General features: G+C 48.5%; 1 long non-coding RNA gene across 1 annotated transcript in view; it reads right to left on the reverse strand.

Annotated features, from left to right (window-relative positions):
• LOC138527260 (uncharacterized) overlaps positions 1-11319 on the reverse strand; it is a 28812-nt gene extending 17493 nt beyond the window's left edge. Inside the window, exon 1 of the long non-coding RNA XR_011283838.1 lies at positions 11110-11319. This is a non-coding gene — a long non-coding RNA (uncharacterized lncRNA). The remainder of the gene's footprint in view (positions 1-11109) is intronic.
• Between the last annotated feature and the right edge of the window lie 599 nt (positions 11320-11918).

An 11918-nucleotide genomic window follows, 5' to 3' on the forward strand; every position in this document is an offset into this window, starting at 1 on the left:
ATAGATTCCATCATAGGAGGCATAGGGGGTTCTTTCAGATGTGTAGGTGACAGGTTGCATGCTCACTTCACATCTATAGATTCCATCACAGGAGGCATAGGGGGTTCTTTCGGTTGTGTAGGTGATGGGTGGCATGCTCACTTCACATCTATAGATTCCATCACAGGAGGTTCTTTCGGTTGTGTAGGTGATGGGTGGCATGCTCACTTCACATCTATAGATTCCATCATAGGAGGCACAGGGGGTTAAATTGGTTGTGTAGATGGTGGGTTGCATGCTCACTTCACATCTATAGATTCCATCACAGGAGGCATAGGGGGTTCTTTCAGTTGTGTAGGTGGTGGGTGGCATGCTCACTTCAAATCTATAGATTCCGTCATAGGAGGCCTAGGGGGTTCTTTCAGTTGTGTAGGTGACGGGTGGCATGCTCACTTCACATCGATAGATTCCGTCATAGGAGGCACAGGGGATTCTTTCGGTTGTGTAGGTGACGGGTGGCATGCTCACTTCACATCTATAGATTCCGTCATAGGATGAACAGGGGGTTCTTTTGGTTGTGTAGGTGACGGGTGGCATGCTCACTTCACATCGATAGATTCCGTCATAGGAGGAACAGGGGATTCTTTCGGTTGTATAGGTGACGGGTGGCATGCTCACTTCACATCTATAGATTCCATCACAAGAGGCACAGAGGGTTCTTTTGGTTGTGTAGGTGGTGGGTGGCATGCTCACTTCACATCTATAGATTCCATCATATGAGGCATAGGGGGTTCCTTCGGTTGTGTAGGTGGTGGGTTGCATGCTCACTTCACATCTATAGATTGCATCATAGGAGGCATGGGGGGTTCTTTCAGTTGTGTAGGTGGTGGGTGGCATGCTCACTTCACATCTATAGATTCCATCATAGGAGGCATAGGTGGTTCTTTTGGTTGTGTAGGTGAAGGGTGGCATGCTCACTTCACATCTATAGATTCCATCATAGGAGGCATGGGGGTGCTTTTTGTTGTGTAGGTGGCATGCTCACTTCAAATCTATAGATTCCATCACAGGAGGTTCTTTTGGTTGTGTAGGTGAAGGGTGGCATGCTCACTTCACCTCTATAGATTCCATCACTAGAGGCATAGGGGGTTCTTTAGGTTTCGTAGGTGATGGGTGGCATGCTCACTTCACATCTATAGATTCCATCATAGTAAGCACAGGGGGTTCTTTCGGTTGTGTAGGCGACGAGTGGCATGCTCACTTCACATCTATAGATTCCATTCTAGGAAGTACAGGTGGTTATTTCGGTTGTGTAGGTGGTGGGTTGCATGCTGACTTCACATCTATAGATTCCATCATACGAGGCATAGGGGGTTCCTTCGGTTGTGTAGGTGGTGGGTTGCATGCTCACTTCACATCTATAGATTGATTCATAGGAGGCATGGGGGGTTCTTTCAGTTGTGTAGGTGGTGGGTGGCATGCTCACTTCACATCTATAGATTCCATCATAGGAGGCATAGGTGGTTCTTTTGGTTGTGTAGGTGAAGGGTGGCATGCTCACTTCACATCTATAGATTCCATCATAGGAGGCATGGGGGTACTTTTTGTTGTGTAGGTGGCATGCTCACTTCAAATCTATAGATTCCATCACAGGAGGTTCTTTTGGTTGTGTAGGTGAAGGGTGGCATGCTCACTTCACCTCTATAGATTCCATCACTAGAGGCATAGGGGGTTCTTTAGGTTTCGTAGGTGATGGGTGGCATGCTCACTTCACATCTATAGATTCCATCATAGTAAGCACAGGGGGTTCTTTCGGTTGTGTAGGCGACGAGTGGCATGCTCACTTCACATCTATAGATTCCATTCTAGGAAGTACAGGTGGTTATTTCGGTTGTGTAGGTGGTGGGTTGCATGCTGACTTCACATCTATAGATTCCATCACAGGAGGCATAGGGGGTTCTTTCGGTTGTGTAGGTGATGGGTGGCATGCTCACTTCACATCTATAGATTCCATCACAGGAGGTTCTTTCAGTTGTGTAGGTGATGGGTGGCATGCTCACTTCACATTTATAGATTCCATCATAGGAGGCATAGGGGGTTCTTTCGGTTGTGTAGGTGGTGCGGGTGGCATGCTCACTTCACATCTATAAATTCCATCACAAGAGGCACAGGGGGTTCTTTTGGTTGTGTAGGTGGTGGGTGGCATGCTCACTTCACATCTATAGATTCCATCATATGAGGCATAGGGGGTTCCTTCGGTTGTGTAGGTGGTGGGTTGCATGCTCACTTCACATCTATAGATTGCATCATAGGAAGCATGGGGGTTCTTTGAGTTGTGTAGGTGGTGGCTGGCATGCTCACTTCACATGTATAGATTGTATCATAGGAGGCATAGGGGGTTCTTTTGGTTGTGTAGGTGATGGGTGGCATGCTCACTTCACATCTATAGATTCCATCACAGGAGGTTCTTTCGGTTGTGTAGGTGATGGGTGCAATGGTCACTTCACATCTATAGATTCCATCATAGGAGGCATAGGGGGTTCTTTCAGATGTGTAGGTGACAGGTTGCATGCTCACTTCACATCTATAGATTCCATCACAGGAGGCATAGGGGGTTCTTTCGGTTGTATAGGTGATGGGTGACATGCTCACTTCACATCTATAGATTCCATCACAGGAGGTTCTTTCGGTTGTGTAGGTGATGGGTGGCATGCTCACTTCACATCTATAGATTCCATCATAGGAGGCAAAGGGGGTTAAATTGGTTGTGTAGATGGTGGGTTACATGCTCACTTCACATCTATAGATTCCATCACAGGAGGCATAGGGGGTTCTTTCAGTTGTGTAGGTGGTGGGTGGCATGCTCACTTCAAATCTATAGATTCCGTCATAGGAGGCATAGGGGGTTCTTTCAGTTGTGTAGGTGACGGGTGGCATGCTCACTTCACATCGATAGATTCCGTCATAGGAGGCACAGGGGATTCTTTCGGTTGTGTAGGTGACGGGTGGCATGCTCACTTCACATCTATAGATTCCGTCATAGGATGAACAGGGGGTTCTTTTGGTTGTGTAGGTGACGGGTGGCATGCTCACTTCACATCGATAGATTCCGTCATAGGAGGAACAGGGGATTCTTTCGGTTGTATAGGTGATGGGTGGCATGGTCACTTCACATCTATAGATTCCATCATAGGAGGCATAGGGAGTTCTTTCGGTTGTGTAGGTGACGGGTGGCATGCTCACTTCACATCTATAGATTCCATCACAGGAGGCATAGGGGGTTATTTCGGTTGTGTAGGTGGTGGGTGGCATGCTCACTTCACAACTATAGATTCCATTATAGGAGGCATAGGGGGTTCTTTCAGTTATGTAGGCGGTGGGTTGCATGCTCACTTCACATTGATAGATTCCGTCATGGAGGCACAGGGGATTCTTTCAGTTGTGTAGGTGGTGGGTGGCATGCTCACTTCACATCGATATATTCCATCATAGGAGGCATAGGGGGTTCTTTCGGCTGTGTAGGTGGTGGATTGCATGGTTGTGTAGGTGGTGGGTGGCATGCTCACTTCACATCTATAGATTCCGTCATAGGAGGCATAGGGGGTTCTTTCGGTTCTGTAGGTGATGGGTGGCATGCTCACTTCACATCTTTAGATTCCATCATAGGATGCACAGGGGGTTCTTTCGGTTGTGTAGGTGACGGGTGGCATGCTCACTTCACATCGATAGATTCCGTCATAGGAGGCACAGGGGATTCTTTCAGTTGTGTAGGTGGTGGGTGGCATGCTCACTTCACATCGATAGATTCCATCATCGGAGGCATAGGGGGTTCTTTCAGTTGTGTAGGTGGTGGGTTGCATGCTCACTTCACATCTATAGATTCCGTCATAGGAGGCACAGGGGATTCTTTTGGTTGTGTAGGTGATGGGTGGCATGCTCACTTCACATCTATAGGATTCCATCACAGGAGGTTCTTTCGGTTGTGTAGGTGATGGGTGGCATGCTCACTTCACATCTATAGATTCCATCATAGGAGGCATAGGGGGTTCTTTCGGTTGTGTAGGTGGTGCGGGTGGCATGCTCACTTCACATCTATAAATTCCATCACAAGAGGCACAGGGGGTTCTTTTGGTTGTGTAGGTGGTGGGTGGCATGCTCACTTCACATCTATAGATTCCATCATATGAGGCATAGGGGGTTCCTTCGGTTGTGTAGGTGGTGGGTTGCATGCTCACTTCACATCTATAGATTGCATCATAGGAGGCATGGGGGTTCTTTCAGTTGTGTAGGTGGTGGGTGGCATGCTCACTTCACATGTATAGATTGTATCATAGGAGGCATAGGGGGTTCTTTTGGTTGTGTAGGTGATGGGTGGCATGCTCACTTCACATCTATAGATTCCATCACAGGAGGTTCTTTCGGTTGTGTAGGTGATGGGTGCAATGGTCACTTCACATCTATAGATTCCATCATAGGAGGCATAGGGGGTTCTTTCAGATGTGTAGGTGACAGGTTGCATGCTCACTTCACATCTATAGATTCCATCACAAGAGGCATAGGGGGTTCTTTCGGTTGTGTAGGTGATGGGTGGCATGCTCACTTCACATCTATAGATTCCATCACAGGAGGTTCTTTCGGTTGTGTAGGTGATGGGTGGCATGCTCACTTCACATCTATAGATTCCATCAGAGGAGGCATAGGGGGTTCTTTAGGTTGTGTAGGTGGTGCGGGTGGCATGCTCACTTCACATCTATAAATTCCATCACAAGAGGCACAGGGGGTTCTTTTGGTTGTGTAGGTGGTGGGTGGCATGCTCACTTCACATCTATAGATTCCATCATATGAGGCATAGCGGGTTCCTTCGGTTGTGTAGGTGGTGGGTTGCATGCTCACTTCACATCTATAGATTGCATCATAGGAGGCATGGGGGGTTCTTTCAGTTGTGTAGGTGGTGGGTGGCATGCTCACTTCAAATCTATAGATTCCATCACAGGAGGTTCTTTTGGTTGTGTAGGTGAAGGGTGGCATGCTCACTTCACCTTTATAGATTCCATCACTAGAGGCATAGGGGGTTCTTTAGGTTTCGTAGGTGATGGGTGGCATGCTCACTTCACATCTATAGATTCCATCATAGTAAGCACAGGGGGTTCTTTCGGTTGTGTAGGCGACGAGTGGCATGCTCACTTCACATCTATAGATTCCATTCTAGGAAGTACAGGGGGTTATTTCGGTTGTGTAGGTGGTGGGTTGCATGCTGACTTCACATCTATAGATTCCATCACAGGAGGCATAGGGGGTTCTTTCGGTAGTGTAGGTGATGGGTGGCATGCTCACTTCACATCTATAGATTCCATCACAGGAGGTTCTTTCGGTTGTGTAGGTGATGGGTGGCATGCTCACATCACATCTATAGATTCCATCATAGGAGGCATAGGGGGTTCTTTAGGTTGTGTAGGTGGTGCGGGTGGCATGCTCACTTCACATCTATAAATTCCATCACAAGAGGCACAGGGGGTTCTTTTGGTTGTGTAGGTGGTGGGTGGCATGCTCACCTCACATCTATAGATTCCATCATATGAGGCATAGGGGGTTCCTTCGGTTGTGTAGGTGGTGGGTTGCATGCTCACTTCACATCTATAGATTGCATCATAGGAGGCATGGGGGGTTCTTTCAGTTGTGTAGGTGGTGGGTGGCATGCTCACTTCACATCTATAGATTCCATCATAGGAGGCATAGGTGGTTCTTTTGGTTGTGTAGGTGAAGGGTGGCATGCTCACTTCACATCTATAGATTTCATCATAGGAGGCATGGGGTGCTTTTGGTTGTGTAGGTGGCATGCTCACTTCAAATCTATAGATTCCATCACAGGAGGTTCTTTTGGTTGTGTAGGTGAAGGGTGGCATGCTCACTTCATCTCTATAGATTCCATCACTAGAGGCATAGGGGGTTCTTTAGGTTTCGTAGGTGATGGGTGGCATGCTCACTTCACATCTATAGATTCCATCATAGTAAGCACAGGGGGTTCTTTCGGTTGTGTAGGCGACGAGTGGCATGCTCACTTCATATCTATAGATTCCATTCTAGGAAGTACAGGGGGTTATTTCGGTTGTGTAGGTGGTGGGTTGCATGCTGACTTCACATCTATAGATTCCATCACAGGAGGTATAGGGGGTTCTTTCGGTTGTGTAGGTGGTGGGTGGCATGCTCACTTCACATCTATAGATTCCATCATAGGAGGCATGGGGGGTTCTTTCGGTTGTGTAGGTGGCATGCTCACTTCAAATCTATAGATTCCATCACAGGAGGTTCTTTCGGTTGTGTAGGTGATGGGTGGCATGCTTACTTCACATCTATAGATTCCATCACAGGAGGCATAGGGGGTTCTTTCGGTTGTTTAGGTGACGGGTTGCATGCTCACTTCACATCTATAGATTCCATCACAGGAAGCATAGGGGGTTCTTTTGGTTGTGTAGGTGGTGGGTGGCAAGCTGACTTCACATCTATAGATTCCATCACAGGAGGCACAGGGGGTTATTTCGGTTCTGTAGGTGACAGGTGGCATGCTCACTTCACATCTATAGATTCCATCACAGGAGGCACAGGGGGTTCTTTCAATTGTGTAGGTGATGGGTGACATCACATCTATAGATTCCATCATAGGAGGCATAGGGGGTTCTTTCGGTTGTGCAGGTGACGGGTTGCATGCTCACTTCACATCTATAGATTGGATGTTTAATAGCTGTCATGACTCGCGTACCGTGGAGGCTGTGGACGACATGGAAAAGGGACTAACGGCCTCCACGGGAAGCGTAAGAAGCGGTCTAGTTTTTCTTCTGTTGGTCCTCGTCTCGCCCGGCAGTACAAGTGCATGCCCACGGCGGCGCAACGAAACGTTGCAACCCTTGTTCGTTCAGGGTTTACACTCTTGTCTCCCGCTCCTGTCCTCCGGTGCTTTCAGCAATTTTCCCGTCTCCCCTGCTTTCTGTCACCTGCGCCCCCCTCTTCCCTTGGCTCCTTTCTGTCCTATGTCCCCGCTGGAATCCCTGTCTTGGCTGCCTACCTTCTTGCTCTCCTTGTGCTTCCCGGCTGATCCAGCCTCCTCGGAGTGTTGTCTACATTACGCTGGTGTTCCGCGGCAGCTTCTGGATGCCTTGAACTCCCGCTCACTAGTCAAGTATTCCCAGCCTCATTCCTACGGCTGGTTCTGGGCAGTCCCAGCCTCTACAGAGCAGTTATCAACATTGCGCTCAAGCTTCACTTCATCTTCTGGAGCCCCCGTTCGCTACATGATTTCTCCAACAAGCGAGTTCAGTCATCCAGCGCAAAACCAGGGTTTTTTAGCGTGGCTTTTCCCTGGTATTGGGGCTTGCTCCCTGGGGGTCCCACTGCTAAGCTGTTAGCTTTCTAGCAAGGTGGCCTCCAGTCGAGCGTGTCCTAAGAACATCATAAAAAAGCCAGAGACTGCTTGGTGAGAAAGGAGGACCATATCTCCAGAGGATTCTTCAAAGGACCTTAACACAGGTGAGGAGGAGGAGAAGGTTGGTCCTGGGATAAAACAGAGAGTCCCTTCAGTACGTTGAGAGTTCCCCACTGAGTTCTGAGAATAGTACACAAAGGCTACATCAAATATCCCCTCCCCTATTCCCGGAGACCACGTGATCATGACAGCGCCACTATCAATAGAGCACTCTACACTCTGAGGGTCCCATTTTGCAAGTCCCTGTAGTGCAGAAAAGTGGGGCAAAAAGGAAGTTGAAAGGATTTACGCCTACTTTAACGCCCCTTTTTACACTCTGGGGTATTTCGATGGCTTTGCAGGCAGGGCGGGGGAAAAGCCTGGATGTTCTGTTCCTGCAGACTCCTACACTCTGCCAGAAAACACCAGGTGGCTTTTCTGTTCCTGCCAGACTCCTAGACTCCGCCAGAAAACACCAGGTGGCCTTCCACCACCAGGTCATTTTCCTGCTGGCAGAAAATCGATGGGTTCTTCTGGAATCTACCTGAGTTAAGCACCTGCCAAAAGTATGTGTAAACCTTCTAATTTGCATATGGATTGCACCAACAGAAGTGACTTCACAGAAAAGGACATTGCAAGGAGCATCATCAGTCTTTGACACTTGGAGGCACCATGGAAGTGACTTTAGAATAAATTGTCATAAGTAAGCCAAGTGGCAAATAACTTTGTGGTGCAACATACCTAAATTGCACTATTATATATGGAGCAACTCTATGGTCATTAGGCCTTAAAAAAACAGCATATATTAACATACGCTATGAAGTGAATCAGAATCACTTACAGAGCTGCAGATAAGACGCAGTGCGATTAAATGTTTTGCCCAGGATCACACACTTTGGTGAAATGGTGAAACCGGGATGTGGACAATTTAAGCAACTGAGCACATCTTCCTAGGTTTAGTTGATATTAAGGTGTTGCTTTGTATTTCATGTGCAATAGCAATGCCTTGGAAGCAAAACACATTACATAATAAATTATCCTTTCTTAGTAAACTAACTATACACTATAGAAATACGTTGAGCAATAAAAGAATGCATTTAGTTTTCTTCTCCCATCCTGCATGCAAAGTCACAATAGCATCATGCACATTCATGTCAGCCTAAAAGATACTGTATGGGTTTTAAAGGGATAATCATTATTTCATAAAGCAAGTAGCATTATGCGCCCTTCTCACCTCTGATCACTCCCTCCCATTCCCATTTCTAAAAAGACAAAATTCCCTGCTAATATGCACCCCCCCCCCACACCCCACACTCCATCAGTGCCTAATGGCTTACAGTGTAATGCTCTGTTGACCCAGAGCAACGCGAGACCCGTTCTGCTGCTGCCTGGAGCTCCTTGGGGCAATGTCCTGGCAGCGGGACACCTCTCCCGTTCAGAAAGGGTAAGGTGTCCTGCTGCCAGGACATTGAGCATGCTGAACAGGAATTGCTTGGCACACATTGCCCTGGTGTACTAAAACAAAAAAAATGTCATAAATGGTTCTAAATATAAGGGGAAAAAGCTTTTAATGAATCAGGTCCAAATGCTTCCCTTTAAATTGGGACGTCAAGACAGCCATTGTATTCCTGAGGGTCACAAGTAAGGATGGTTCAGTTTATAATGTTTGTATAGCTAACCATAAACTTAACTGGTAAGATAGTTCAGCGGGTTGAGCACTTGCTGCTGCAATCTATGTGTGATCTGCAGGTCCCAGGTTCGATAAATGGGTACCAACTTTGGATGGGCGATATTGTATATGTTCCCTGTAAAGCGCTCCCTATAAACAACACATCATCATAACCAGTCAAAATCACTATTATCCATTCTTTTGTAAGGGAACAAACTCAAATATCTAAACGTGTCTATCCATTTCTCCTTTGACCTGACTTTTTCTTCAGCTCCCTTTTTGGGTTTGCCTTTTCCTCTTTCTCCCCTGCCTTTTTTAACATCTCCATCAGTTCTTTTGTCTCCCTTCCCTCTTCGGCCATTGTGCCCATTCCCTTCCGGGCAGCCCGTCCTCCTCCCTTGGTCATCTCCCCATTGGCATTATACCTTTGCGTTGGCTGGTTCTGGTCTCTTTCTTGTGCCAGTCCCCCTCCCTGGGTCATCTCCCCATTGGCATTTTACCTTTGCGCTGGCTGGCTCTGGTCTCTTTCTTGTGCCCATTTCCTCCCAGGCAGCCCGTCCCCCTCCCTGGGTCATCTCCCCATTGGCATTATACCTTTGCGTTGGCTAGCTCTGGTCTCTTTCTTGTGCCCGTCCTCCTCCCTACAGCATCTCCCCATTGGCATTATACCTTTGCGTTGGCTGGCTCTGTTCTCTTTCTTGTACCCGTTCCCCTTCCTGGGTCATCTCCCCATTGGCATTATACCTTTGCGCTGGCTGGCTCTGGTCTCTTTCTTGTGCCCCTTCCCTCCCGGGCAGCCCGTCCCCCTCCCTGGGTCATCTCCCCATTGTCATTATACCCTTGCGTTGGCTGGCTCTGGTCTCTTTCTTGTGCCCGTCCCCATTCCCTACCGGGCAGCCCGTCCCCCTCCCTGGGTCATCTCCCAATTGGCATTATACCTTTGCGCTGGCTGGCTCTGGTTTCTTTCTTGTGCCCCTTCCCTCCTAGGCAGCCCGTCCCCCTCCCTGGGTCATCTCCCCATTGGCATTATACCTTTGCGTTGGCTGGCTCTGGTCCCTTTCTTGTGCCCGTCCCCATTCCCTACCAGGCAGCCCGTCCTCCTCCCTTGGTCATCTCCCCATTGGCATTTTACCTTTGCGCTGGCTGGCTCTGGTCTCTTTCTTGTGCCCATTCCCTCCCAGGCAGCCCGTCCCCATCCCTGGGTCATCTCCCCATTGGTATTATACCTTTGCGTTTGCTGGCTCTGGTCTCTTTCTTGTGCCCGTCCCCCTCCCTACAGCATCTCCCCATTGGCATTATACCTTTGCGTTGGCTGGCTCTGGTCTCTTTCTTGTGCCCGTCCCCCTTCCTTGGTCATCTCCCCATTGGCATTATACCTTTGCGCTGGCTGGCTCTGGTCTCTTTCTTGTGCCCTTTCCCTCCCGGGAAGCCCGTCCCCCTCCCTGGGTCATCTCCCCATTGGCTTTATACCTTTGCGTTGGCTGGCTCTGGTCTCTTTCTTGTGCCCGTCCCCATTCCCTCCCAGGCAGCCCGTCCCCCTCCCCGGGTCATCTCCCCACCGGCATTATAACTTTGCATTGGTTGGCCCTGGTCTCTTGTCCCCATTCCCTCCCTAGCAGCCCATCCTCCGCCCTGGGTCATTTCCCCATTGGCATTATACCTTTGCGTTCGCTGGCTCTGGTCTCTTTCATGTGCCCATCCCCCTCCCTGGGTCATCTCCCAATTGGCATTATACCTTTGCATTGGCTGCCTCTGGTCTCTTGTCCCCATTCCCTCCCTGGCAGCCCATCCTCCTCCCTGGGTCATCTCCCCATTGGCATTATACCTTTGCGTTGACTGGCTCTGGTCTCTTGTCCCCATTCTTTCCCTGGCAGCCCATCCTCCTCCCTGGGTCATCTCCCCATTGGCATTATACCTTTGCGTTGACTGGCTCTGGTCTCTTGTCCCCATTCTTTCCCTGGCAGCCCATCCTCCTCCCTGGGTCATCTCCCCATTGGCATTATACCTTTGCGTTGGCTGGCTCTGGTCTCTTTCTTCTTCTTGGCCGCCCCTCTCCGCAACTTCTTTTCGATCACTGTGCTCTTTTGCACGTTCTTCGTGATCATCCCCCTGTATTTCTTGACTGTCTTCATATTTATTTGTTTTAAGAACAGCAAGGATGTTTGTGACCTGATTGGTTGCTGTAAACTAAAAGCAGCCACTCTCAACCTTGCAGATGAACTCATCCGGGCTATTATTACACGGTTGATGACCCGGTAGGCATCTGTGATGTTGTCTGCTCTGTGCAGTGCTTTGCAGCATTTGTAACATGCCCTGGAAAAGCGGCATCGGATCTTTGAGAAGCTTCTTGGGAGTCAGGAAGTGTACCTTTTGCCATAGGCAGTCGTAGAATTCCATGCCTAAAAATCTGGCAGTCGTTCCACATTTTGGAAGTCAATATGCTCCCATGCTCAAAGTTAATAATCACAATGGCAATAAAAACATGGACGTTCATAATGGGGCCAGGTGAAAAGAGGAACTTTCCAGCCTTCTGTTTTTCAACAGAAGAAAAGCTCCAAGACAGGAAGTGGCGGGTAGCAGGTCATGGAACAGGAAATGGTGGGGGTGGGGAATCATTAAGATGCCCACCAGGGATAATCTGGCCATTACACTACAAGGAGGCTTCTGATGCGCCACAGCTGCACGTGACACATTGAACATAGTGTCATCTACGAGGTCCTTAACATTTTGACTCCCATTTTTTTTAGATTTTTAGACCCTTACAAATTCCCATAATTGCTTAAATTCAGCATTGCCCCTTGGGTTTAACAAAGC

The sequence above is a fragment of the Ambystoma mexicanum genome, chromosome 14 (assembly GCF_040938575.1).
Source record: "Ambystoma mexicanum isolate Mex_15411 chromosome 14, UKY_AmexF1_1, whole genome shotgun sequence".
NCBI lineage: Eukaryota > Metazoa > Chordata > Amphibia > Caudata > Ambystomatidae > Ambystoma > Ambystoma mexicanum.